The sequence below is a fragment of the Macaca nemestrina genome, chromosome X (assembly GCF_043159975.1).
Source record: "Macaca nemestrina isolate mMacNem1 chromosome X, mMacNem.hap1, whole genome shotgun sequence".
Lineage (NCBI taxonomy): Eukaryota > Metazoa > Chordata > Mammalia > Primates > Cercopithecidae > Macaca > Macaca nemestrina.
In genome coordinates, this window is record NC_092145.1 from 39,979,315 (window position 1) to 40,004,762 (window position 25,448).

At 40.4% G+C, this 25,448-nt stretch overlaps 1 protein-coding gene and 1 long non-coding RNA gene across 5 annotated transcripts in view; one reads left to right on the forward strand and one right to left on the reverse strand.

Annotated features, from left to right (window-relative positions):
• Positions 1–12,917, reverse strand: part of LOC105490497 (plastin 3) — an 87,143-nt gene extending 74,226 nt beyond the window's left edge. Inside the window, exon 1 of one of the 3 annotated variants that reach the window (XM_011756225.3) lies at positions 12,806–12,917. The gene's annotated coding sequence lies outside the window, so the exon portion shown is untranslated. The remainder of the gene's footprint in view (positions 1–12,805) is intronic. The other 2 variants (XM_011756232.3, XM_071088902.1) reach the window with 2 other exon arrangements.
• A 117-nt stretch (positions 12,918–13,034) lies between these two features.
• Positions 13,035–25,448, forward strand: part of LOC105490498 (uncharacterized) — a 30,930-nt gene continuing 18,516 nt past the window's right edge. Inside the window, exons 1-2 of one of the 2 annotated variants that reach the window (XR_011618326.1) lie at positions 13,035–13,182; positions 18,055–18,202. This is a non-coding gene — a long non-coding RNA (uncharacterized lncRNA). The remainder of the gene's footprint in view (positions 13,183–18,054; positions 18,203–25,448) is intronic. The other variant, XR_011618327.1, reaches the window with a different exon arrangement.

The following is a 25,448-nucleotide window of genomic DNA, read 5'->3' on the forward strand; positions in this document are numbered from 1 at the left end:
AATGGGCCAGGCAAGGTGGCTCATGCCTCTAATACCAACACTTTGTGAGGTCAAGGTGGGCGGATTGCTTGAGGCCAGGAGTTCGAGACCAACCTGGTCAACACGGCGAAAACCCACCTCTACTAAAAAATACAAAAATTAGCTAAGCATGGTGGTATGCACCTGTGATCCCAGCTACTTAAGAGGCTGAGGTGGGAGAATTGCTTGAACCTGGGACGCCGAGGTTGCAGTGAGCCGAAATCATGTCACTGCACTCCAGTTTGGGCAACAGAGCGAGACTCCTCAAAAAACAAAACAAAAAAAGTCTGTCGCCAGAAGTTCAAGGCAGGAAATTAAGGTGTCAGCTATACCTGTAGTTGCTTGCTATTATCCACGAGTCAAATAAAACTTAACAGAATACTGTACTACAGAAAGTATAAGAGCTGCATGTGCAAGTAATGGTGAATAGATGTTTTTGGGGACTTCTGCATACATGAATATTTCCACAGCTGCAGAACCAACTACTGCAGAAGTACTTGCTGTGCGCAACATCTACAATTTAGTAAAGCTGGAAAGAATTTTATTTTTGTAAAAACTAAATGGGGTGTGGCTCATTTTCTTGCCAAAGGGCTATTTTATTCCAAGACACTGGTGTCTGCTGACCTTCATTTGTAGGCTGAGCAATGTTCTATTTAAGTAACATTAACTCATAGTGGGCTCTTTTTTGGTATGCAATAATTATTGCAAAGAAATAACAATGTTTAAATGAGATTTGTTCTTAGTTTAGATTTGATTATATTGGGTTATAAGTGAATGTCTTTGTTCACACAAGGCTTATATTTAGAAATTATTTTATGCTGAGAAAAAAGGCTGTATTTAAATTCATTTTCTTTTTCTTTTTTTTTTGAGACAGAGTCTCACTCTTGTCGCCCAGGCTGGAGTGCAATGGCGCAATCTCGGCTCACTGCAACCTCTGCCTCCTGGGTTCAAGCAATTCTCTCAGCTCAGCCTCCCAAACAGCTGGGATTACTTGCGCTTGCCACTGCACCCAGCTAATTTTTGTATTTTTAGTAGAGATGGGGTTTCACCATGTTGGCCAGGCTGGTCTCGAACTCCTGACCGCAGGTGATCCACCTGCCTCGCTCAGCCCCTGCAAAGTGCTGGGATTACTGGCATGAGCCACTGCGCACGGCCTAAATTTATTTTCTACATTTATGAATATTTTTAGGTTTCATGAGAACCAAGATTACTTTTGTGTCTTTCTGTTCTACTAGACTGTAGGAGTATCTTATCCATCTTTGTAGCCCTAGCACCTAACAGTCTGCATTAAACTTATGGTAGTTGAATGAATGATGAAACCATTCCACAAATAGACTAATTAAGCAATTGTGCAGGTTAGTATTTTTGGTTAACTATTACTTCATCTGTAGTTTGTACCATCTTAATATATACTTAAGAACTTTAGGCACGTTTAAAAGTTTCCTTGAGTTTTACATCTATTTACCAATGGTCTATAAGCCTTCTTTTATACAACACTTACAGTTTCAAGATACTTATTAACCTTCCCTTCATCTTTACACAAATCTCTGGTTAGATAATTTTTCCCCTTCTGCTAGCACCTACTAGATATATTCTAGTTTGCTTTTTAAAATTTATTTTCTATTTTTACTCTTTTTAAAATAGAGACAAGGTCTTAATATCTTACCCAGGTTGGTTCTGAACTCCTGGGCTCAAGCAATCCTCCTGCCTCAGCCTCCCAAAGTGCTGAAATTACAGGTGTGAGCCACCATGCCCAGTCTCTAGTTTGCTTTTTATCTGAGTGTCAACTAAAGCTGGAACACCTTGTTTGAGGATAAAATACTGAATGCATGGGTTGGCTTATATTTTTAAACATCTAAATCTATCAATATTACTTTTCTGTTAGTTACACTTAATGATAATTTGGCTCTATTTGCTTTTTAATTACCACAGGACAAAATATAAAATTGTAATTATTCATACCCACTTGTAAAAATGATTCAACTGTAGCTTTACAATGGAGACCCACAAACTGCTCAAAATATTTTCTCGATGTGTCAATAGCCTTCATCATTTCCTGGTTTTGCTTTTGAAAATTTCCGCTAGATAAAATAATGGGCATCATAAATATGTTTTAGATTCACCCATTTTTAAAGGCTATGTGTCATCATGAAAACATATTGGTTTACTTTATAACCCTCTGCCATCCTCAGCATTTTACGTTTTCAATAATATATTTTCTCTTTGCCCCTACTTTTTTCTTCCTCCTCTACAAGTCAGGTATCAACACTACCTATTACCTTTCATTCTGATTTAAGCTATATTCATTAGTGGCCTTGAGTTTATAATGGTGTCTGTAATTTACTGAGCCATGTTTCCAATTTTCCTTTGAAGGTGAGTTCTTTTCCTCTATTCCTTCCTTCCTTCCTTCCTTCTTTCCTTCCTTTTCTTTTCCTTTTTCTTTTTCTTCTTCTTCTTTTTTTTTTTTCCCAGAGTCTTGCTCTGTCACCAGGCTGCAGTGAAGTGGCACGATCTTGGCTCACTGCAGCTTCTACCTCCCAGGCTGGAGGGATTCTTGTGCCTCAGCCTCCCAAGTAGCTGGGAACATAGGCATGGGCCACCACACCTGGCTAATTTTTGTATATTTAGTAGAGACAGGGTTTTGCTATGTTGGCCAGGCTGGTTTCGAACTCCTGAGCTGACGTGATTTGCCCGTCTTGGCCTCCCAAAGTGTTGGGATTACAGGACTGAGCCACTGTGCCCGGCCTTGGCTAGTTCGCCACATATCCTCACAAAAGAATAAATTAAATGGCTGGGTGCGGTGGCTCACGCCTGTAATCCCAACACTTTGGGAGACCAAGGTGGGTGATCACGAGGTCAGGAGATTGAGACAATCCTGGCTAACATGGTGAAACCCTGTCTCTACTAAAAATACAAAAAATTAGCAGGGCGTGGTGGTGGGCACCTGTAGTCCCAGCTACTCGGGAGGCTGAGGCAGGAGAATCGTGTGAACCTGGGAGTCGGAGGTTGCAATGAGCTGAGATCACGCCACTGCACTCCAGACTGGACAACAGAGTGAGACTCCCTTTCAAAAAAGAAAGAATAAATTAAATGATAAACAGGTTTCTGAGCTAAGTGAAGAAGCTTCTTCAACCTGAAACATGGTTAGAATCCTTCACATTCACAATGAAAAACAATAAAAAGGAGTGTTTTTCTTTTTTTTTGGGGGGGGGGACGGAGTCTGGCTCTGTCGCCCCGGCTGGAGTGCAGTGGCCGGATCTCAGCTCACTGCAAGCTCCGCCTCCCGGGTTTACACCATTCTCCTGCCTCAGCCTCCCGAGTAGCTGGGACTACAGGCGCCCGCCACCTCGCCCGGCTAGCTTTTTTGCATTTTTTAGTAGAGACGGGGTTTCACCGTGTTAGCCAGGATGGTCTCGATCTCCTGACCTCGTGATCCGCCCATCTCGGCCTCCCAAAGTGCTGGGATTACAGGCTTGAGCCACCGCGCCCGGCCAAAAGGAGTGTTTTTCTAACACCATTAAAGAAAACACAAAAACCCCCATTAATTTCTAAAATCTTGCCAGACTGGGCAACATGGGGAAATCCCATCTCTACTAAAAAACAAACTACAAAAATAGGTTAACCAGGCATGGTAGTACATGCCTGTAATTCCAGCTACTCGGGAGGCTGAGGCACAAGGATCGCTTGAACCCCGGTAAGTGAAGGTTGCAGTGAGCTGAGATCGCACAGTTGCACTCCAACCTGGGCGACAAAGCAAGACTCTGTCAAAAAAAAAAAAAAAAAAAAAAAAAAAAAAAAAAAAAAAAAAGGGAAGGTGCTCAAATTAGAGAAAAAGAGGTAGATATAGATACCTGACAAAAATCATCTAAGGCAACATTAATCAACCTGTAATTGAAAATACTTATGGAGCACCTAATATATGCTAGTTGCTTTATAAGTGTTCTCATATAATTATAAGAACAAAGTGAAAAGTGAGTGGATTATCTTCATTTTCTACATGGGGAAATTGAGGTTCAAAAGAGTTAAGAAATCTCCTCAATGCCACAGAGATATAAAATGGGAGAGCTGGCCCGGGTGTGGTGGCTCATGCCTATAATCTCAGCACTTTGGGAGGCCGAGGCAGGTGGATCACGAGGTCAGGAGTTCAAGACCAGCCTGGCCAAGATGGTGAAACCTCATCTCTACTAAAAATACAAAAATTAGCCGGGCGTGGTTGCAGGAGCCTGTAATCCCAGCTACTCATGAGGCTGAGGCAAAAGAATTGCTTGAACCTGGGGGATGGAGGTTGCAGTGAGCCGTGATAGTGCTACTGCACTCCACCCAGGGCGACAGAGTGAGGCTCTGTCTCAAAATAAATAAATAAATAAATAATAAAATGCGAGAGCTATTGGAACCCATACTTTATGCTAAAATCCATTCTGACTATGCAACATAGCATGTACATGATCCCCCTGAAAAGAAAAGAAAGGTAGTGAGAAAGTGTTGTTAGGTCAGAGGAACATTCCAAGTCACTTCTGGGTCATAATGGAATTACCAGACCAACAAAGTCCTTGGTGAGTGAGGCTAGTGAACTGGAGGAAAGAGAAAAACACCAGGGAAGGGTCTGTGAAATGGCAAGGGTTAAGTTTCAGGAGGGATATGTAATGGACAATGAGCCATTTAAATACACAAAATATTTGTGAATTCAAGTGCTTGTAATGTAAGGAATCTCCATATACTGAAAACAGGCACAAATTAAGTGTCGACATCATAATTTTTACTACTATTGGACCTATGTTTAGTTATATTATTTAAGCAACCTGAATGAAATGTAAAACTCTTAGTTTAACTGTAGTTTATTGACTAATATCAAAGTACCTTAAGAAACTAATAGCCTGAGATAAAAGGGCATATCAGCAAATAGTCATTTAGTCAACAACAGGATTAAATGTTTCTTTAGGATACTGAATGCTCATGGGCACAAATAAGCTTTGTATACTTGAACTGAGTTTTATAATAATATGAAACATAAAGGCTTCTTAAAAACAAACGTGTCTCCCTTCCCCCATTAACAGTTCCGTTTCAAAAAACAGAACTTCCTATGATTGTACACGGCACAGGATTCTACCTCATCCTGCTTTGCACCTGCTAACTAGATCAGAGAAAACAAAAATACTTCCAAGACATATACTTTACCTAAACAAGTTCCAGTTTAGAGTCACATATGATACAATACACTATATAAAGAATGGCCTTTTCTTTTCTTTCTTTTTTGAAACAGAGTCTTGCTCTGTTGTCCAGGCTGGAGTGCAGTAGTGCAATCTTGGCTCACTGCAACCTCCACCTCCTGGGTTCAAGTGATTCTCCTGCCTCAGCCTCCCGAGTAGCTGGGATTACAGGCATGCGCCACCATGCTCAGCTAATTCTTTTGTATTTTTAGTACAAACGGAGTTTTGCCATATTGGCCAGGCTGGTCTCGAACTCCTGACCTCAAGTGATCTGCCTGCCTTGGCCTCCCAAAGTGTTGGGATTACAGAACTGAGCCACCACACCCAGCCTTCTTTTTTTAAATGCCACTGAAATCAAGGCTATCTTTTTGTTTAAGCCAATATTTAAATTTCAGAGACTATCAAAGGAATTCATCTTTAAAACAATCTTGGTGACTTCTCTTCTAAGAAATAATGACAGAGTGCAAAATCATGTTCGATCAAGAATGCTTACTGAAGCATTATTTATAAGATATGGAAACAAATGTCCAACAACTTGGAATTAGTGAAATAAATTATGAAATAGTCATTATATAAAATATAGTGCAGTGATTTTAAACATTTTTTTTTGATTTTAAACATTTTTTAAAATATTTGATCACTTGGAAACATGTTTATAATGTAATAAATGAAAAGAATGGGATAGTGTTATTCCAATTTTTAAAGATGTCTCTTTCTACACATAAAATAAACATAAAAATATGAGCATTTTAAATTACACTTACCTTGAATTTTTCTAATCCAAAGCAAAGTAATTGAAAACATCTTTAAAGTACACACTACGTAAGACACTTTCCCAGTAGATTAATTCATACGTATTGAATATTATAGCAATAGGATGTGCCCTAGGGACAATTTCGTATCATTTTCACCTCTGAGCAAATTCTTTGCACCCTATAATGGTAATTCTTCCTGATGTGAAACACAAGCCCCAAAATGTTAAAATGAACAATAAGAAATGGCAAAAATGGGAACATTCAAGCAAGTTAAGAAATACAGGAAAAAAGCTTGAAAATTACATTCATCTATGAATGAAAGCATTATTTTCAGTGTCAACAGCAGAATATCAATCTGAGTGCAACACCATGTAATTAGGGCTTATAATGCGGAACACAATAATATGAATATTCAAAACTATTATATGACCCTAACAAATTTTATTTTACAGAAAGTAAAAACTTTATATTTATATATCACATAAAACTTTATATAATATACATATGCACACATAAGTGTATATATACTCGTGTGTGTATGAATATCACAGCTTAAGGGAATCAGACTTGCATTTTCAATGAACTGGACAGAGTATGAGTGGGCGACAGAGTGAAAATCTGACTCAAAAAACAAAAACAAGAAGAAAAGAAAAGAAAATCCAAGTTAATAGCTTTGAGGGTGTTAATTTTTCAACTTAACTTCCCGCATTTTCTGGTTTCTTTTTTTTTTTTTTTCTTTTGAGACGGGGTCTCACTCGGTCGCCCAGGCTTGGAGTGCAATGGCGCGATTTCCGCTCACTGCAACCTCTGCCTCCCAGGCTCAAGCAATCCTCCCACCTCAGCCTCTCGGGTAGCTGAGACTACAAGCCCATTCCACCGTGCTTGGCTAATTTTTTGTATTTTAGTAGACGGGGTTTCACCACTTTGGCTAGGCTGGTCTCCTGGCCTGAAGTGATCCACCCACCTCGGCCTCCCAAACTGTTGGGATGACAGCTGTGAGCCACCGTGCCAGGCCATTTTCTGTGTTATTCATGGCATGCTGCTTAAATGTATAGATTCTCTCTTCCACTATGCAGTTTCCCATACCTGCATGTTGTCCTCCTTTTGACTGCAATTATGAGGAGGAAAAATTTGATTTTTTATGAGGTTTTTTACATGAAACCTCCCATTTTGGGCAATCACAAAACTAAAAATGAGGTATGGTAAGCCAGTGGACTCTGTAACAATTACCATTGAAGACCAAAATTCTACTCAGTAGTTAGTTAAAAAGGGGAAAAACACCACCCAATTAATGGCTTTAACGGGCCATTTTGCACAATATTTGAGGTAAGAAATAGAAGAAAGTATCACATGGGCTGAGCGCGGTAGCTCATGCCTGTAATCCCAGCACTTTGGGAGGCCAAGGCGGACAGATCACAAGGTCAGGATTTCTAGACCAGCCTGACCAACATAGTGAAAGCTTGTTTCTACTAAAAATACGAAAGTTAGCTGGGCGTGGTGGTACGCGCCTGTAATCCCAGGTACTCAGGAGACTGAGGCACGAGAATCACTTGAACCCGGGAGGCAGAGGCTGCAGTAAGCCGAGATCACGCCATTGCATTCCAGCCTGGGCAACAGAGCGAGACTCCATCTCAAAAGAAGAAGAAGAAGAAGAAGAAGAAGAAGAAGAAGAAGAAGAAGAAGAAGAAGAAGAAGAAGAAGAAGAAGAAGAAAGTATCACATGTACGTTTTTATTCTGTTGTTATCAACCTATTCTCTTATTTTTCATTATAATATGTCTGGCTTTATTTTTCCTTTGCTTGTAAAAATTGGATGGCTGGAGAACTTTTACAGACAAAGAAAAATGTGGCAAGACTTACGCGATGAGAACCCTGCCATTTCTATAAACTCTTGTTAAAGCTTTAGTGTTTCTATGATATACTGCTGCAGTACTTTGAATTTATATAGCATCTGTCTACTTAAAAGCCAAAGCTTCACGTTTCTCACTTATCCTTTCACCATGCCTGTGAAATACGTAGATTGAAATCACATGGCTTAAAAATAAAGTGAAACCCAGATATGACCACAGAAAATTTCAATGATTTACTTAAGATAATCTATCTGTCCAGACTGCAAAGGACTAAAAGACCCTAAATTCTATGCTCAATGCTTTTCCAATAAACAACACCACCACCCTTATTATCAAATACATTTCTAAACTTTTAAGAAAATGTAAGGTTTCTCATATTATAAAATCAGTAGGCTTAATGCACCAAAAATCGCTGTCAAGGAATTATATAAATGGCACCTCTTTATTTTAAAGAACTAACATTAGTCATGGAATAACCCACTGATGATCAGTTTCCTGAATAGTCATCAATTTGCCAACAAAGTATTTAGCTTGGATCAATGCAATTGCGTCAAAGTTTGAAAAGTCAACTGATAACTGAAATAAGCCAGATTATGAATATTGGAAAAAATAAAACCCAGCAAACCAAAAAGCTTGAGCAATCCTCTCTTTTTATAAACAAAAGCATGCATGGTGTCTGGCACATGTATGTACTCAATTAGTTATCAATATAATAATTCTAAATGACTTTCTGAAGGTCAAATTATGAGTCAATGGCAGAGCCCTATCTAGAATCTAGTTCCTCTGAGGGCAAGTTCAATGAAATTAGTATTTTCATTTTCATATACTAACAATGCTTCTTCATCCCTAAAACAGTTTATACTTACTAATATTTATCTTTCAAGTGTCAAGACTAAGGCAAAATTTGGTATTATTACATTTATCATGAATCTTTTGAAATTGTCTCACCTCCATAACTAAAATAAATTGGCCCAAGTATGATCAGATTTTCTCCTAAGACTGACATTTCACGATTAGACTGTTTCCATAACTTTAACCAAAGCACTCTCATAACTAAAATCAGCTAGTCATGACCACTGGTATATAAAAGAGCTTCCAACATTGTAATGTATCAAAAAAGCTTTGAAACCTCCAACACACTGAATATACATTGTGTGGTATATCACTGTCTAGAATAATACAGACTCAAAACATGATCCAGCTGACTTCTTCTAAATGAGTTGTATTATTTTCACAGATCAAAAATTTTGCCTTCTGGATCACTCTTCACCAAAAGAAAAATTGTCATATGACCAAAGACAACATAATTCTAAAAACAGATACCCCATGTTGTCATGTATCAAGAGATATTCATTTTCAAATTTTATTTTATACCAGCTACTTTCGGAATCTGTACCAAACAGCAAAAAAGAAACAGTTCGGCTTATACATTCCACATAGATTATGCTAGACCAAACACAATAGCAAAGTCATGAATTTATCATATGTGCTAAGAACACTGTCAGTACATTTCATGAAAATCCAAGTAGAAATAATGTCTAAAACATAATATGGGATAATGGCAAATGGACTTTCTTCTTGTACCCTCTCAGTGTCACCAAAAAGAACCACTTTGGTGCTCAAGCACCATGGCCAAGCTGCCCTTTTCTTTTCAGTAACAGGTTTCTGTTCGCCTGGGAGAAAAATCTCAGTGGGTTTCTGGTAGTGCCCTGGATACTGACATTCTGCCAGTATAAATAGTCACAGTCAAAGTCTAATGTGCGTGTAATCACTTGTAGAAGAGGCTTAATTTCACCCAAATTATTACTCACTAGTTACAATTAATCCTTCTACCCAAAATGCCATAAGCCTAGTCATTTTTATCAATTGAATCTAAATGGTTATATCAGACTAGAGACTTTGGACTTCAATGTTGATCATCTGTATTAAGTCAAGGCAAAGCGTCATTTACTTATTAATAGCTCCCCACCTCAGGTAAAGTAAGGGGTTGCTATCTGCTGGATCTAGCAGTAAAAATTAAGAATTTTACTCCCAGCCCCCTAATTTTAATAAAAATTTGGGCTCATTAGATCATACCACCAAAAAAGGAAGTCAGCAATATTGGGGGTGGTGTTCAATGAGTAGGCATCCCAAGACAATGAAAAGCTGTGGAATACAGCCTAGCAATGATTCTCTTTGGACATGATTTCACAATACTTAAAAAAGAACTTATCCTCCTACCACTTTAACCTAGTTGAGTGGTAATAACTAGCTTTTTTTGAGGTTAAACATTTATTATTTCAATCTAAAATTATATTATCACCTCACTTCCACTAGAGGGGTCTATCTACCAGTGTAGTTAACTCTAGTAACTCAGGTGCACCTTAAATCCATTTCCAGCTAATCTGTGCCACAAAGCTAGCCTTGGGATCAGAACTATGTGCTTTAAGGTTGTTCTAGTTTTCGGGCTCAGAAACGGATGAACAGCAAGAAAATGGAGTGCTGCAGTCATTCAGAGGCTGCTGCAGGAGACAAAGGGTTTTTGGCAAAAGAATACAAAGTCAGAATCTCTTAAATATCTTCTGCCCTGGTTGTTTCCAAGGCTGAATACGCATCAACCAGGTCCGTCCTTCCTTCCTTCCTTCCTTCCTTCCTTCCTCCCTCCCTCCCTCCCTCCCTCCCTTCCTCTCTCTCTCTCTTTCTTTCTTTTTTCTTTCCAGATAAGCAAAGCTTTTAAACTCCTGACCTCAGAGGCTCCTCTTCTATACTCTGTAATATATAATCTGAATAGCCAAATTGCCACGTTTTCCCAGCAGCAACCTTAACTTGGGTCACTTGGGCGGGTGTAGGTCAATATGGGAAAGTCGTTTCAGTGTCCTCTCATTATTCTACCAAACCACTGACAGGCAAAAACCCAACCAACTCGATGTATCAAATTTACTGTCCACTGTTTTTGTGCATGATTTCTAATCTAATTAATTCAAAACCACAAATAACTGGTTAATTTTAGTCAAGAGGTTATCTACCACCTTTAAGTAGATGTCTAAAATAGGGAACAGTCTAATTAAAATATAGGCCAGACCAAGGAAGATGAACAGAGCCTTACTTTTTAACACCATCTTGTGGGATATAGCTTCAAATCTAGCATTCAGGGACAAAATGGGGCATGAGTAAAAGGATGACTTCCCTAGAAAATAATTAGTAAGATGTTTTTTAAATTTAGAAAAACCATGAGATTGAAGAACAGAGGAGATATATGTCCCAACTCACATATATTTCAATCCCTTATTTTAAAAACAGCTCCTGTTTTTGTTTTGGATAAAAGCTGAGCACCAAATTCCCTTTCTGGTCCCTCATCCAAAATCCTAGTAGAATTCCTTGATTAGAAGCTAGTTCACACTTCTCCCCACCTTTTTTTTCAAACGCAGAGGTGGTTTTTGGAATATGGGCCTCAACCATCACATTCCAGCTTTAAAGTAAAAAGACGTCATGTGACCATCACATCAGAGACTTGGGGCACGTGATTCCAATTGGTATGTGTGGGGCTCCAGCCACTTAGCTGGAATTCACCATAAACTGCATCTCGAGGATCAAGTTTAGGCTCCCCAGTCCATTGTGACATCCAGCAAAGTGGAGTAAGTGCTTGCTCTTCAACAGTTTTTACTTTTCCCTACATTTTCTACCTACTGTTAGCCAGGCTCCCTTCCCTCCTCCCCATCCCTCTTAACAGGCCGGGCGCCCCCAGCATCCCGTCTGTCTGATGCTAAATGGTGAGGCTCTCCAACCCACTTAGTTCCAAGCTCAACCTTTTGCAAAAGCTCAACCTTCTGCACCAATGGGGATATCGTGCTGCTTAGGTGAAAGGCAAGGAGCATCGCATAAAGCTAGAGTCAGATGCCATTAACCCCCACTCCACCTCCCGGGCTGGGATCATCTTACGTCCCGGAGCCCGGCGGTCGGAACCGCCAGCACACTGGAGTAGCGACGGCGGCAGCAACTTTGGGACTGGCGAGAAGCCAGGGCGGGGGTGGTCGGCGTCCCCGGGCTTCTCATTAGAGCGCTTAAGTACTGCGGGTGGAGAAAAGTAAACACAGGCAAGTGCAGCTGTGCGGGGAAAGGCGGGGGAGGGGGCATATTACCTCCCTCCCGTCGCCCGTGCGGCTCTCCCTCTCCAAGAGTCGGAGAGGTCCGGGACTGCCGCCGCCCCGACCGCGCGCCTGGGGCCGCAGAGCCAAAGGAGCTGAAAAAAGGACAGGGGATGTGGGGACAGGGGAGAGCGGAAAGGTACTGCCCTACTGGCCCAGAGATGTTCTCCTACTGAAAGGAAAAAAAAGTGCTTACTCATAGGGAGAGGAGGTGCGATCGCGACGCCCTCACTAAGGACGAGGGAAGCAAGCAGAAGGCAGGCAACCCAAACCTCGTTCCTTCCTTCAGCCACGGCCCCCCCTCTCCAGAGCCCCAGGGTCAGCTTAAGCCAGCCAGGTCACCCGAGGCTGGCCTGTGGGGGCTGGAGGAGTAGCAGGCTGCTGGCTCCGGGATTTCCTGAGTCCGGGCGGGAGGGGAGGGGGGATGGCAGTAGCTGGAGAAGGACGACAGAGGGAAGTTGTGCGCTGCTTTTCCACTTCGGGGCCGCAGCCGCGGAGGGGAATCAGGGCAAGGGTTGGCGTCTAGCACTCCAGCCCAAGACTGGCAACAAGTTAAGAGTAACTAGTAAGAAAGCACCACTTAATACAGTGAAGAGCAGAAAACGTGTTTGCGGCGAGTGCTGGTAGGGAAACTCCCCGTCACTCCCACACCCATTTTGGTTGCGACCGATCGCCCGGGCACCCGAGGGCTCCGGCTGAAATTTCTCCGACCTCCCTCTCCCCCAACCCCCGCCCCGCAGTGCGAGGCACGTTCCTGCTGAGCCTAATCGAGATGCTCTCCCCAGGACCACTCCTGCCCACGCCCCGGAAACCCGCTCCCCTAGTGCCCGCCGGCGCCTACAAAGCACTTACGTAAAGTCGCAGAGTCCTGGGTCTGGCCGGACTGCCTCCGACCAACGCACTCAGACAACTTCTGCACCTCGGAATCTTTGCGGCTCTGGTTCTAAAGCCAGCGCTCCCTCCCTCCTGCCAGCCCCCTCCGCCCCTCGGCCGCCGCCATTGGCTCGGGTGGTGCTAGCAGTCGGCCTGGGAACCAGGAAGGGGATTGGGCCACGAGCCTGTCACATCAACTGGGTGGGGATCCAGGAAAATAGGCACGGGGATGGGCACCCAGGAGGGATAGGGACTGCAACTCTGCAGCAGGGAGAGGAGAATGGTCCCCAGCGCCTGAGTCTCCCCTTCCTACTTGGGCTAAGAAGAAGTTAGAAGTCCAACGTGCCTGGCTCGGAGTACGTATTCACAAAATCTTATGGGATTAATAAAAATATGAAAAAGTTGGGAACGAGAATTTGAATGCCACCTATATAAGTCTATGGGGGAGGGGTACAGTTTCTCCCAGAATCGTGAGAAGAATAACGGCATGTTGGGGAACATTCCTAATTACATCTACAACAATCAGTCCAGGTGTCAAAGGGCACAGAGGGAAACATCAGCAATCATTCCTTTCCTTAAGAAGTCAAAGGAGAAGAATATGGGCAGGGCAGGGCTCAAGCCTTTGGCCTCATGCCAAGTAAATTGTTAGCCCACATCACCTGTCTGGTATGTTTGTCCATGTGGAGAGGGGTGAGAGGAGGTGGTTGGAAGTACCTTGGTTCCACTCTTTTGACCAGAAATGGGTATCAATTCTCATCAGTCTCCTTTCACCAGAGAAAACCTGGAGACATGTTACTGCTCCCCAGACTGCCATTTCTTCTCCTTCTCTGCCCAGGAGATGGCTTCTACGTCATAGCTGACCTCTTTCATTAATACACGTGGAGGTTATCTGCATTCCAAACCTATGGCTCATGGTAGATCCAAAATCAACTCAGAGAGCCAGAGTTTGAGGGATTCTGCAGGGGCAGGTCATGAGACTGACTTGTGGGATAGCTGTAGAAGGAAAAAGTGTAAGCCCTTTCCTGTTTCAGTTGTAACCATTTTGTTCAGGAAATGTGTGCTTGGAAAGTTCTGTCAACATTTAAAATTAGTTCAATTAAGTCACATTTTACATATACCAGGAAAAAATGCTGAAACGCTTTAAAATTGAATGTTCTTGAAAAGGAACCCCTATTTCGTCTGCCATTATGAATTTCCTTAGAGAAATTAATCTGTAGTGAGTGCCAAGGCTTCTTAAAAGGGAAGAACTTGGGGAGTTCGTATATTGCCTAAAGGCTAGACTAGCAGAGGACTTGGCACTAGGAAAAAGCCTTGTTAAATATTAATTAATGATTAACGAACTGGAAGAACTTATGAAAGGCACAGGAAGGTGAAAAAGAAATGAGAGGGCAATCATGCTTTCACAAACATTGAATTTCTGTTATGGGAGATTTTCTACTGGTTCAGGTTTGGGTCAGGACAAAAATACTGATTTCAACATGTTGGCGTCGGATTGAACATGGAGTCAGTGTGTTGCCACACACATTTACAGTAAGCTCCCAAATGAGATTTCTAGCATTCAGTAATTGGCCCAAGGTTTGGTGTGACTTCTGGAATTCTTCACAAAAAATTTTTAGATACAGGAAATAGGCTCCTTCAGTTTTCTACCTTTTATGGTGTCTGTCAGTCACCGCTGAAGAGCTTCCACCTGCTCTTAAACTTAAAATTACAGACTGAGCAATAGCATGAAGGGACTCTGTAAGCTAAATTTTCCAGTGCAGATATATTTGTCTCAATTACGTTGTATTCAATTTTAGTTTATTTTTCAAATTCTAGAATTTAAAGTAAAAATATTAAGAATCCTATGTATATGCTATTTACGGTTCCTGTTTTTTATTCAAAAAAGCTTACATAGGGCCGAGTGGGGTAGCTCACGCCTGTAATCCAGCACTTTGGGAGGCTGTGCGGTGGAAGGATTGCATGAGATCAGGAGTTCAAGACCAGCCTGGACAACAGAGCAAGACCTCATCTCTACAAAAAAATTAATAAATTTTTTAAAAAGCTTAATAGAATCTATACTTTGATAAAAGTGTTCATTCACCACTACCACTGAGGATGTCGGAATTCAGTCAAGAAATGTCATTTTAATCGAAATGCAATAGTCCATAGTTTCAAAGCTGCAGAGTACCTAGCTGATGGCATTAGTTCTCATTGCGTCAGTAACTTTCCAACAGATAAAACACTCCCTAAACACAGAAGCACCTATTTGGATGCTAGTTGAGATTCCTGTTTAACAAGCTCTACTGTATAATCCAGGTAGAACTCCATCTTAATGAGTACTATTAAGATAGCCAGCCAGTTTGATGTAACTAAGCTACCTTTGTGTAGCCCAGAATCTAAAGGACCTTTTCAAAGTTTAGCATTTTGCTGGAAGAAAGGAGCCCAGGCTCAAAGCTCTTAAACAGCATTTCTTTATAATCTTTCACACAATCAATTTACCTCACAGAGGATCATTCACAAGTAACCCAAAGTTGATCGTTTTCTTATCTATATCAAAAAACCTGCACAGATGTTTGTCGGGTTCCCTCCACCTGCTTATAGGCTTTAATTCATTTTGACAGTGACTTGCGTAGTTCTTGACACATAGGAGTTCAGTAAATGTTTGTTGAACTAATGGTTATTTTATGAGTCTATTCTTGTTAAACAACAGCAACAAAAAGCTATTAATATATATAGGACTCTCACAGACCTTGTGAATCAATAACCTAAGAGTTTTTACCTTTTCTTCTATTTCCAATTTTCAATCCTAATGCCTTTGTAATAAATCACTTAAAGTCAATATCGCAAAATTTTGAAAACCTGTCCTCCGTTGATATCATAGAAAGGCTCCAATATCCCTCTTAGGTTTTTTGTCTATCCAAACTACCTTTCTTTCCTCCTTTGATATGCACATCCCCCTTTTTCTTGCTGTTTTTCCTATTGTTCTGCCCAACACCAATACTCTCCCCAGTCTAGTTCACAAAGTATTATGTGTACATAGTCTAAATTTTTCCCTGAAATTTTCCTAAAGTTGTCAGTTTCCTCTTTTATCCATTTTTAATTTTTAATTCTTAACATGTCATTGCTGGCTTGAACTTATTTTTTTTCTCTTGAGACAGAGTTTCACTCTTGTCACCCAGGCTGGAGTACAATGGCGCAGTCTCAGCTCATTGCAACCTCTGCCTCCCAGGTTCAAGCGATTCTCCTGCCTCAGCCTCCCAGGTAGCTGGTACTATAGGCACCTGCCACCACACCTGGCTAATTTTTGTTTTGTCAATAGAGATGGGGTTTCACCATGTTGGCCAGGCTCCTCTCAAACTCCTGACCTCAGGTGATCCACCTACCTCGGCCTCCCAAAGTGCTGGGATTATAGACGTGAGCCACCGTGCCCGACCACTGGCTTGAACTTTTTATCCATTTTTTATTTTATTTTACTTTATTTTTTTCTTCTTTTTCCTCGTCCTGCCCAGGATAATTTTTATCAATTTTTTTAAAACCTCCTTTCTGTAGTCTATTAAAATATGATTTTGCTGCACAAACTTTATATGTCAGGAATAACTTAAAGAATCTTGATCAATTCAATACTAAATCATTTTTCTAACACACCTAATTGTTTTCTCAGTCTCTAAATGTACAATTGTGTACTAATTTGTTTTAATTAATTGTATTTTATTTTATCAGATTATTTTCAAGGAATTATCCTTTTTTTAAATCATCTTTTTAATTCATGGATAATTCTATTCCATGTTGTGATATTTTAGGTTCTTGGATTGATCCTAATCCCTCTTTTTATTCAGTATGCTGTGAGATGACATTTTTATTAAAATTAAGTATGATTTTAAAGGTTTCTCTTATATTTAAAATATTTGGCATAGAGGAAATCTTGAAAGACCTGGACAATTCTTAATTTTTTTTGACCCATAGGATACAGATTTGAACAGTTATTACCACTGTTTATTAGTGAATTGTTTTTATGTTTCCAGCTCAAAATGTACACATATATAGCACATGAATATTAATAGTAAATAGGCAATTGTCAAATATTTTTCAAACCTAAAGGTTAGTATGAATCTGAATGTTTGCTAATGCAGGCCGACTATCTTACACGCACATTCACATAAAGAAATTACTCTGACCTGTCCAAGGTTATTTCAGATATTCACTTGTAAAAAAAGAATGATTATCAGTATCTGAGAATAAGAAAAAACAAAAAAAAAAGACAAAAAATCAATTGAAGTATCTTTAATAAGATTAGGACATATTTAATCAGTATGGACTTTATAATATATAGATTTAATAAAGGTCATTATCATCACTGGAAATGCTCAAAATTAAAGTGTCCCCCCCCGATTTTCTGGCTGTTAAATATCTAATTAATCAATCAGATAACTATTATAAGCAACATAGAAAAAGTATGGTCTCAAACCACAATGAATTAATAGTCTAATATTCAAATTCAAGATCAATATTCAATTCAAGATCAAAGTACACATAACTGAAAGAGAAAACAATTCAAGATAGAATATATAAGAAGTACCGTATGTAGGCTGAAAAGAATGAGAGTAATAGGGCTAAAGCCGTTATAGAAGGCATCCTTTGTGCAATGGAACTTGAGCTAGGCTTGAAAAAGATGGGTAAGACTTGATATAGGTAAGTAGAAATGAAAACCATTTTTATTCCTAGGAAGTGGTAAAAGAAGAACTTCACACAAATTAAATTTAACATAGTTTAATTGAGCAATGAATAATGGGGCAGCCACCCCAAACCAGACTAGGTGCAGAGACACTCTGGTGCTGCCACATGTTCAGAGAGAATTTATGGACAGAAAAAAGTGACATACAGAAAATGGAAGTGGGGTACAGCAACAGCTGGATTGGTTATAGCTTGGCATTTGCTTTATTTGAACTCAGTTTGAACAGTTGGCTGCCTTTGATTGGCCAAAACTCAGTAATTTTTACAAGTAAGGGTTACAGTGTGTTTACACATCTATTTAGGTTACAGTTCACTATGTATGGCAATGCTTTTTTTTTTTTTTTTTTTTTTTTGGCAGAGTCTCGCTTTGTCACCCAGGTTGGAGTGCAGTGGCACGATCATGGCTCGCTGAAGCCTCAATTTCCCAGGCTCAGGTTATTCTCCCACCTCAGTCTCCCAAGCAGCTGGAACTACAGGCTTGTGCCACCACACCCGACCAATTTTTTTTTTTTTTGTAGAGATGGAGTTTTGCCATGCTGTCCAGGCTGGACTTGAATGCCTGGGCTCAAGTGATCCACATGCCTGGGCCTCCCAAACTACTGGGATTACCGGCCTGAGCCACCGCACCCAACCAAGCTAAACCTTATTTAAATAGGACAGCTTTAGGTGAGTTTCTGAGTTTGGGCTTTCTTTCCAGGCTTCTACTTCCTTATCTGGAAAAGAAAAACTGAGGATTTGCCTGCCACAAAGGTGCAGTGATAACATCAATGGGAAGGAAGATTGCTTGGGATCTCATTAATGTAATCTTTTTAAAAGATAAAATATATTTGTTATACTTACTTTAGTGATTAAAAAGACTTGTGGGCGGGGCTCATGCCTGTAATCCCAGCACTTTCAGAAGCTGAGGTGGGTAGATCTCTTGAGCCCAGGAATTTGAGACCAGCCTGGGCAACATCACAAAACCCAGTCTCTACAAAAAAATACAAAAATTCGCCGTACATGGTGGTGGTACATGCTTGTAATTCCAGCTACTTGGGAGGCTGAAGTTGGAGGATCACTTGAGGCTGGGAGGTTGAGGCTGCAGTGAGCTATGATATCACCACTGAACTCCAGCCCGGACAACAGAGTAAGACCCTGTTGAAAGAAGGGAAGAAAAGAAGGAAGGAAGGCAGGGAGGAAGGAAGGGAGGGAGGGAGGGAGGGAGGAAGGAAGGAAAGAAGGGAGGGAGGGAGGGAGGGAAGGAGGGAAGCAGAAGGAAGAAAGGAAAGAAAGAAAAGAAAAGAGAGAGGGGAACATCACACACCAGGGCCTGTCGTGGGGTCGAGGGAGAGGGGAGGGATAGCATTAGGAGATATACCTAATGTAAATGTAGAGTTAACAGGTGCAGCACACCAACATGGCACATGTATACATATGTAACAAACCTGCACGTTGTGCACATGTACCCTGGAACTTAAAGTATAATAAATAAAGTAAAGAAAGAAAAAGAAAGAAAAGAGAGAAAGAGAGAGAAAAAGAAGGAGAGAGGGAGGGAGAGAGGGAAGGAGGGAAAGAAAAAAAAGAAAAGATTTGTGAATCTTTCTTGTCTTACATTAATTAAACTGCAAGTTACAGAAAGTCTTGCTTTTAGTTATAGTAATTTTTTTTTTTTTTTTGAGATGGAGTCTTGCTCTGTCACCCAGACTGGAGTGCAATGATGCAATCTCGGCTCACTGCAACCTTCCAACTCCTGGGTACAATCCATTCTTGGGCCTCCTGAGTAGATGGGATTACAGGTGCGCCACCACGCCGGGTTAACTTTTTGTATTTTAGTAGAGACTGGGTTTCATCATGTTGGCCAGTCTGGTCTCAAACTCCTGATATCAGGTGATCCACCCATCTCCCAAAGTGCTGGCATTACAGGCATGAGTCACCTTGCCTGGCCAGGTTACAGTAATTTTGACAGTTACTTTAGTTAGAGCCATAATAATCCCTCCCTCAATGAGATTTACAAAATTAATTGGCACATATCACATTTTGCTTTTAAGGAAGTATTATTAATAACATGCCTGTAACTTACAGAGAATTTAAGGTAGGTGAGTGCACTAGCTCAGATATACAACTTGATGTTATCATTTTGTGTGTCTGGGCTATAAAGCATTCTTTTCAGTGAAATATTCAACCTCAACCTTTATTAGAATGTAATTTGAAATATTGGAGGCTTCCTATTAAAAAAGTCTTTTAAACATATACAAACAACCCTTCAGAATAAATTGTAGCACACATTTCAAAATTTATAAGGATTATCCATAATCTTCCACAGTAGTAGCCAGACTTCTAAAGAAACAGTCATGTCCAATCTATTGCGTTTAATTGATTTCTGAATATGTAAGGCCAAATTTTGGTGAATTTAAGAGTGTGTGCCTGCATTATGTGTGTGTGTGTGACAGAGAGAGAAAGAGAGAGAATATAATCAGATTTTTAAATGCTATAACTGTTTATTCTACCAAGAATGCTTATAGTTAAATATTTGGGTCTGTGTCTACTAAGTATGCAAAATAATGACTTTATAAAGAGATTGACAGTGTGACACCATGGTTGTACCTTGAAAACATTATGCTAAGTGAAAGAGGCCAATAACAAAAGACCGCATATTGTATGGTTCCATTTATATAAAATGTACAAAAAGGGAAAATCCATAGAGACAGAAAGTAGATTAGTGGTTGCCTAGGACTGGGGGTATGGGCAATTGGAGGGAAATGAGGAGTGACTGCTAGTGAGGTTCCTTTTTGGGGTAATGAAAATATTCGAAAATAGACTGTAGTGATGGTTGCATAACTATTATGAATAAATTTAAAACTATTGAATTGTACATTTTAATTGGTGAACTATATGATATGCAAGTTAGATCTGTTACTTTAGGCAAGTTAAAATTAACAGAATTTAACTGAGCAAGAAAAACAAAAACGATTAGAGAATTAGCTAGCCCCCAGAATCAGAACAGATTCAGAGATTCTGGAGCTCCCCCATGGTCAGAGAAGATTTATGGACAGAAACAGGAAAATAACATACAGAATACAGAAGCGCGTACAGAAACAGCTGGGCCTCTGCCTTATTTGAGAAGGGTTTGAACAGCTGGCTGCCTGCGAGTGGTTGTTGAAGTATGGCGGCTGTGATTGGCTGAGACTCAGCTATTGTTATAGAAGCCTACTCCTAAATTAGGTTTTCAGTTTGCTTACCTACCAAGTTAGGTTGCAGTTTATACTTAAGAATTCGAGTATACAAGTACAAAGACTTTCTCAGGCAAAATTTTAGTTTGATTTAACGTATCTCTATATAGCTGCTATTCAAAAAGAGAAGATTGACAGAATTAGGCTGAGAACCATACTAATGAGGATATGATATGAAAGGATCTGTAATTGCAGAGAAGAAACTAAACTCATGCAATCAAAAGGGCCTTGGGAGATAAATTCATCCACTTCTTGGTTAGCATGATCCCATTTTTGTCACTGTCACTGAAAGAAGAACGTAGTGCTTTAACTTACTACAAAGGAGATGTAAATTAAACATTACAAAAAAACATTTAAACAAATCAAATAAGCCAGAAACAGAACCTAGGCAGTAAAAGGTGCTTTTTTGGATACTTTTAAAAAGGTTTGAATTACCATATGACTAAATTGGTCGAGGTATTTAAATCATGCCACAGTTTTCATAAATACTTGCAGTTATAAAGATAATTGCACATTTGGTTTAAGTAACCAAGAAGTTCTTTAGGAAGTGCCACAGAAGGTTTGAAGATAAGAAGTTTCATTCTGAATCAACACACATCTCTTCGGTAATTCAGACCCAATAATGTTTTCACTGGTTTGTTTCTTTATCAATACCATGGATTCACCTGAACAAGGGTGAAAATAGAATGTAAAGTTTTTCATTCAGGGAGGCATTTCCTTTCATAAACTGAGCAACATTATCATAGCTTAAATCCCATTTGGTGGTTGGAATAGAGTAGGCCTAAAACTGCTTAATTAAGGCTTTATAAAAAGTTTTAAATATTTGGGAGTCCTTTGGAAAGGACGCCACTTGAAATGAGATCATATGCCTAAGATTATGCTAAGTCAGAAGTTAGCAAACTTTGCCTGTAAAGGGCCAGAGTGTAAATATTTTTGCATACGAGCCATACAGTGTCCGTTGCAACTACTCAACTCTGCTGTTGTATTGTGGAAGCAACCATAAAAAATAAATAAACAAGCTGGGCAGGTGGCTTATGCCTGTAATCCCAGCACTGTGGGAGGTCGAGGTGGATGGATCACCTGAGGTCAGGATTTCAAGATCAGCCTGGCCAACATGGCGATATCCCTCCTCTACTAAAAATACAAAAATTAGCAGGGCATGGTGGTGCATGCCTGTAATCCCAGCTACTCAGGAGGCTGAGACAGGAGAATCGCTTGAACCCGGTAGGCAGAGGTTGCAGTGAGCCGAAATCATGCCATTGCACTCCACCCTGGGCAACAGAGCAAGACTCCATCTCAAAAACAAACAAACAAACAAACAACCGAGTGTGGTGGTTCATGCCTGTATTCCCAGCACTTTGGGAGGCTGAGGGAGGCAGATCACTTGAGGCCAGGAGTTCGAGGCCAGCCTGGCTAACATGGTGAAACCCCGTCTCTACTACACATACAAAAAATTAGCCGGACCTGGTGTCTTGCACCTGTAGTCCCAGCTATTCTGGAGGCTATGACACAAGAATCATTTAAACCCAGGAGGTGGAGGTTGCAGTGAGCCTAGATTGCAGCACTGAACTCAAGCCTGGGCGACAGAGCAAGGCTCTGTCTCAAAAACAAATAAATATAAAATTAAAATTAAAATTAAAAATATTAGCCAGGCATGGTGGCACGTTCCTGTAGTCCCAGCTACTTGGAAGGCTGAGGCACGAGAATCACTTGAACCCGGGAGGTGGAGGTTGCAGTGAGCTGAGACTGTGCCACTGCACACCAGCCTGGGCAACAGAGCCAGACTCCCTCTCAAAATAAATAAATTAAAAAATAAATAAGGCCCGGCACAGTGGCTCATGCCTGTAATCCCAGCACTTTGGGAGGCCGAGGTGGGCAGATCACGAGGTCAGGAGATGGAGATAATCCTGGCCAACATGGTGAAACCCGTCTCTACTAAAAATCCAAAAAAATTAGCTAAGCATGGTGGCACGTGCCTGTAATCCCAACTACTCAGGAGGCTGAGGCAGGAGAATCGCTTGAACTCTGGAGGTGGAGGTTGCAGTGAGGTGAGCTGAGATCACACCACTGCACTCCAGCCTGGCGACAGAGCAAGACTCTGTCTCAGAAACAAACAAACAAACGAACAAACAGGCATGGTGGTGTGCCAGTAAAACTTACAAGAACAGACAACAACAGTTTGGGTCGTCAGGCTGTAGTCTGTGGACCCCTGTCTGGATTACTATGCTTGCTCCAATATTATCTTGGCATCTGGATGGAGCCATGTTCTCAAAGAGGTATTTAGGAGTTGGTTTATAACTGATGATACGAAACAGATTGAAATTAGCACTCTTTCATTATTACAATCTTAGGTCTTCACAATGCTTCATACCAAGCAACTGATGGGATGGCTGTCTACTCTCTTCTTTTTCGCCTTTCAAATTTGAAATCACAATGGCCAAATTTGCGGGTGGGAGGGAGTGAGGAGGAATAAAATGGCAACTACTATAGCTACTACTTACTGAGCTTCTTCTAGGCCTTGTACTAGAAACTTTATATACATGATCTCTTTAATGCTAATAACTAACTCATTCGAAAGCATTATTTTTCCCATTTTCATATGAGAAAACTAAGATTTAAGGAATAAGTAACTTTTGCCCAAGATCATTTTGCTAGTAATGCAGGAGCTGAGATGTGTGAGTGTGTGGGATGATTCCATCTCTTGTCTGACGCTACAGTTTGTGATTAGAACCAAAGGATTTTACAGGAAGCATTCACTGTACTTTTATCTAAATAAAATAAGGCAAAGGAGCACTATTAATGATTGCACCTTTCTTCTCACTTCCTTGAAAAAATGGTTAGCTCGCTGGTGATAAATCTCTGAGATAAGCACGTATGTTTTATTACATGCTATGGTCTGAATGTTTATGTCCCCCAAAATTCATATGCTGAAACCTAATTACCTAGAGGATAGTATTAGAAGATATTGTATTAGAGTATATGGTATGAGAAAATAGTAGAAGATGGTATTAAAAGGCAGGCTTAATATATCCAAATTTCGCTTTTTTTTTTTTTTTTTGAGATGGAGCTTTTGCTCTGTTGTCCACGCTGGGGTTGAGGGGCACGATCTCAGCTCACTGCAACCTCCACCTCCCAGGTTCAAGCGATTCTCCTGCTTCAGCCTCCAGAGTAGCTGGGATTATAGGCACGCACCACCACGTCTGGCTAATTTTTGTATTTTTGGTAGAGATAGAGTTTCACCATGTTGTCCAGGCTGGTCTCGAAATCCTGACCTCAGGTGATCCACCCACCTCGGCCTCTCAGTGTTGGAATTACAGGCATGAGCCACCGTGCCTGGACTAATGATTTTTGTATTTTTAGCAGAGACAGGGTTTCACCATGTCTCCCAGGCTGGTCTCGAACTCCTGGCCTCAAGTGATCCGCCTTCCTCAGCCTCCCAAAGTGCTGGGATTACAGATGTGAGCCACTGTGACTGGCCAATTTATCCAATTTTTTAAAGAAAACACATGATTATAGCCCAACTTATTCTACCTGATAAACTCTGAATTATGGGTCACATAAACCATTTCAGAGGGGGTAATTTTAAACCAATTAAATGTATTCTAAATTTAATGTGCTATAAAAAGAAAAACACCCAAAGCATATGGCTGACAGTTCATTCAATTTTACTTAATTTAGGCTCTTTTGAAGCATCAAATTTTAAAAGTAAAATAATTTGATAATTAAAACCATGGGATATTTGTATTAGAGGGAATATTATAGACCACTCCCCTCACAGTACAGATGAGTAAAACTGAGCCCTGCAACAGCAAATTGACTTGCCCTAATCTTTTTTTTTTCAAGTCCTTTTATAAAGTCACTTTAGCAGGTGGCCTTTTGAGGATTATAATTTTCTTTTTATATATTTCCGTTTTAAATGTGGCTTTGCAAATGTGCTACATAATGATGCACTTCAGAGACATTTCCATAACGGATGTCATGTAGTAGGGTGGAGTCCCTTTCAGCTGTTAGTTTTCTACAGAAGTGACGTCAAAAATAGGGTACTGGCTCAGTAGGTTATAAGTGTGTTTCAAAGTCTTGCACCTACGCAGAAGTATAGGGCCAGTACTGGACTGACCAAGTTCAGGAACCTTGTCAACCAAAGGAAATGAAAAATCCAAGCTTTAAGGATCTGATCCAAGATAAGGGGGTGATGAGGATGCAAGGTAAGACAAAATCTGAATAGCACCTCAGCAGAGAGATGATTTGTTAGTTTTGAGACAGTACCTCAGACAGATCACAGAATGCAAAGATTCTTTATTTGAGCTGCTCCTTGAACCTGCTCCCTAATTAATAACTCTGATTCTAAGAGACATGAAAGTCACTGTATTATTCCTTGGGAGGCTGGAGTAAATTGTTCACATCTTTAGGAACAATTCAATGTCTGCAAAGAGGTCCCTTGTCAGGTAATTCTGCCACACAATGGAAAGGCTTTGTTTACTTTGCTTCCTTAAGTCTCCTTTCTCCCTTACCTAATCTTTGAGTATACATGATCCTTTTTTTTTCTGTTAAAGGAATAGATCCTTTCTTTTCTCTTCATCAAAGCTGATAAATAAATTGCAGCTTTTTAAAAAGCTTTCCAATTTCTTTTTTACCTTCATCAAAACAGGTACTGCTCATTAAAATGGCATAATCTCTCTGGATTAGTGTGAATTTCAGCTTTT